Consider the following 3,539-nt stretch of genomic DNA (forward strand, 5'->3'; position numbering starts at 1 on the left):
TTTGTATTCAAGTCTTTGGTAGTATAGACTTGAGCCAGCAGTTGTAGGATGTGTCCCAAATGGAGCCCTATTCTGTAGTGCACTACTTTTGAACAGGACCCAATGCATTCTGGTTAAAAGTAGCATACTATTTTGGAAATGTGGTGCCGTTTGTGACGCAGATGTAAAATGATGTGTTTTATTTAAGGAATGTGCTACACATATAGACAGTTGTAGTGTTCTGTAAGGATATTGAAGTCGGAAGCAGAGATTTGATAATGATAATATGTACATCGTTGTAATTTTGTTTTTATATAGTTCAAAGGAGAAGTCTTTTTGTTGTTATTGCTTAACATACCTTGTATAAAATACATGTAATTTGGAAAAATGTTTGAAATATTCAAAGTTTTATTTGTATGCCGTAATAATCATGTAATTTTTAGTTGGTCATGTATTGTTATAATGGAATAATGAAGTTCCTGATTTATCATTTAGTATTAATAATATTTCGTCTTGTGTCAGTGTATATGTTAGACGTGAAAGGCATTGGCCTGGAGGAGATTGCAGGTTTTGGGTTTCTTCTCTCGTTCGATATCAAGGTTGATTCTGTGGATGAGGCGCGCCCTAATTGGAGTCATCCTTGTTGGTCAGGGTGTGTGGCACCTGTTGCCCCGTTAATAGTCGTTAGTTTCACCTGTGCTGGCACAGGTAATATAGAAGACCTGCAGAGCCAATGCTCTAGTTGGCAGGAGAGATGTTGGAAGTGTTTGACCGACGTTTTGTCGTCTTTTTAAGTTAAGCCTTTACTCTTGTGTTCTCCGCTTTGGTTAGCGCCGCTTATTTTTAACTCCGTATTATAAGGTGGTGTGGGTTTTTATTTGGCCTTTTCTGGGGTGAATTTGTGTACTCACGGTGAGTGCCTTTTCAGAACCCTGTTTCTTGTTGCTAGTTAACTTTCAATGGACACCCCCCATGAGTGTCTGAACCTCTCCTAAAACCCCACCTGTTTCGCTTTGGTGTTTTTCCGTCTGGCTAATTTAATGGTTAGTGAGCGACTACATGAGTTTGTCTTAGTGGGAACGTAACAAAAGGGGGGGCTCGTCCGGGATCTTGTCCTAGGTTTTTTTGTAGTCGCTTAAATCATTCCAAAGCAGTGGAAAGTTGCATAAACACTCACAGGTTAAAACATATTTTGACTGAATTGGGAACATTTGTGTGGAACCCGGCTTGGGAGATACTGGATAAATGTACAAAGGTGAATCTGCTCATTGCAAAACATTGACATCAAAGTGGCACCTGCCGATTTCCCGAAGCAGTAGCCAGAATTCATCGATACTGCTTTGGTGGAGGAGAAAATCCTCCTGGAGAGGGAACATGGTGAAAAGGGTCCTGAAGGCGGTAGAGTACATCTTATAGATGTGAAACTGCGAGAGGTAGAAAGAAAGGCAAAATTGGCGCAACGGCAATTAGTTTGAGCAGGACATTCAGTTTTTTAAAAAAATGGAATAAGAAGAACCTGCAGCCAGACAAGAACAGGAATGTGATCATGCCATTCGATCAAAAGAAGTGGAGTTGGCAGCACGCCAAAGAGGGATAGATCTTGGAAGTACTCTGAATCAACTCGGGCCATCCTTGCACCCTAAACAGAGTTTGAGCTCGTTCGGAAGCTCCGGGCTTGTACCGCCTTTCACTGAAAATGAGTAGAATGTATATTTTACTCTGTTTAGGAGGATTGCAAACGTCCTGAAATGGCCGTGAAATTCAGATTATGATACTGCTATCCTTCGAGTTTAAGAGTTGTTCCCAGAGGCATACAGACAACAGTTCCGTAAATTATGAAAGACATAATTACAAATAGTAATCCAGACAAGTCACCTCCTACTACGAGGTTTTGCTTTTTCCCCAGACAAGGATCTGCAGAAAACTGCAGCTTCATATCAACCCGTTTGTCATTACTGCCGAGAGAAAGTACATATTCTCTCTGTGTCCTAAATTGAAACAAATATAGGAGAGAAAAATACGTTTCTTCTTGTGGGAGCACTCCTTCCAGTTATCGGAAAAGTACCCTGGAGTTCTCAGCGTGTGCTATTATACTTGTTATGTCTAAGAATATTGCAGAGAGCAAGTGTAGTGTTGGAGGATAACAGCAATCCCACCATGTTCGATCTATGAGAGGTTTGTGTGGTCCTGATTTCGGAGCACCTTTTGCGTTGACCGCTCCTTTGAAAACCCAAAATGTGAGTGAGTTTGTAGGACCGCTGAAAGACGAGGGTTCCAACAGTTGACACTTCGATGCCTAGGAAGCAGCTGGTTGCTGAACAGAGAAAAGATGCTTCCCTCATATTTTTGCATCCAGAGGAGGAGTTGGATGAGGTTTGTGTGGGTTACGTTGACAGAGATAGTGTTCTGCTGAGGAAGTGGCGTTCCCCACTTCTGGGCAAGACGATTGGCCCAGTGGATCTCACATTCTAGTTACGCTTCGACAAGAGATGGCTTCTTGGGGTTAACAAGACGAATGACCGTATCTTGGTTAATTTCTGGTCTGGAACATGATATTGTGGTTTACTGTAAATCCTGTCACATTTGCCAGGTGATGGGTAAACCGAACAGTGCCAGTTCACCTTTGCACCTCTGGTTTTGACTAACCTTTCAGCAGGTTTATTGGTTATTTGCCCAAAACAACGAGTGGTAACCAATTTTTCGTAACCATGTGTGCTGCGACTTGTTTCCCTGAGGTTATTTCACTGAAGAAAAGCCAAAGGAAAGTTACTACGGATATTGCAGGAGTTTCCCCATGAAATCAGACATGTCCATGGTAAGGACAACTTGTTTTCTGATTTGTCTTTAAAAGGTGCGCAGTCCGTTTTTGTTTTGTGTTCTGGTGCACGTTTTTTATTTTTATTTTATTTTAATGAATGGCCGTTTTGATGATGATGATTTATGATTGTTGTAGTGTTAACTCTGTGTTTATGTTGGAGAAAGTGATGCATTTCAATTGTGAAATTAGAGCTTTTTGTTGGTTGTGAGCAAACTTCTCCAACAAGTACATGGAATATAATTGTTGACTAAAGGGGGAAGGTGTTACAGGCTTTTTAGGTTGGTTCTGTATGGGTGTGGCACAGCTTATTGGAATCATCCTTGTTGGTCAGGATGTGTTGCACCTGTAAATCAGTTGTTAGTTTCATCTGTGCTGGCAGAGCCAACGCTCTAGTTGGCAGGAGAGATGTTAAAATTGCTGGACTGTTTGTCTTACTCTTTAAGTTTGTGAATTCAAAGCCTTTTATCTTTGGTTAACTCCATATTTTAAAGTGGTGTGGGCTTTTATTTTGGTTTCCCTTTTATGGGGCGAATTCAGTGGGCACTCATGGTGGGTGTCTTTTAGGACCCAGTTTCATGTTGCTAGTCAACTTTCAATGGACAGCCCATGAGTATCTTTGAAAACCCCTCTTAAAACCCCACTTGTTTCGCATTAGTGCTTGTGCGTGGCTCATTTGTTAGTTCCTTTTTGTGAGCGATGACGTCATGAGTGTTCTTAGGTGGCATGTAACAATTTCATGTGT

Source organism: Oncorhynchus mykiss, chromosome 16, assembly GCF_013265735.2.
Source record: "Oncorhynchus mykiss isolate Arlee chromosome 16, USDA_OmykA_1.1, whole genome shotgun sequence".
Lineage (NCBI taxonomy): Eukaryota > Metazoa > Chordata > Actinopteri > Salmoniformes > Salmonidae > Oncorhynchus > Oncorhynchus mykiss.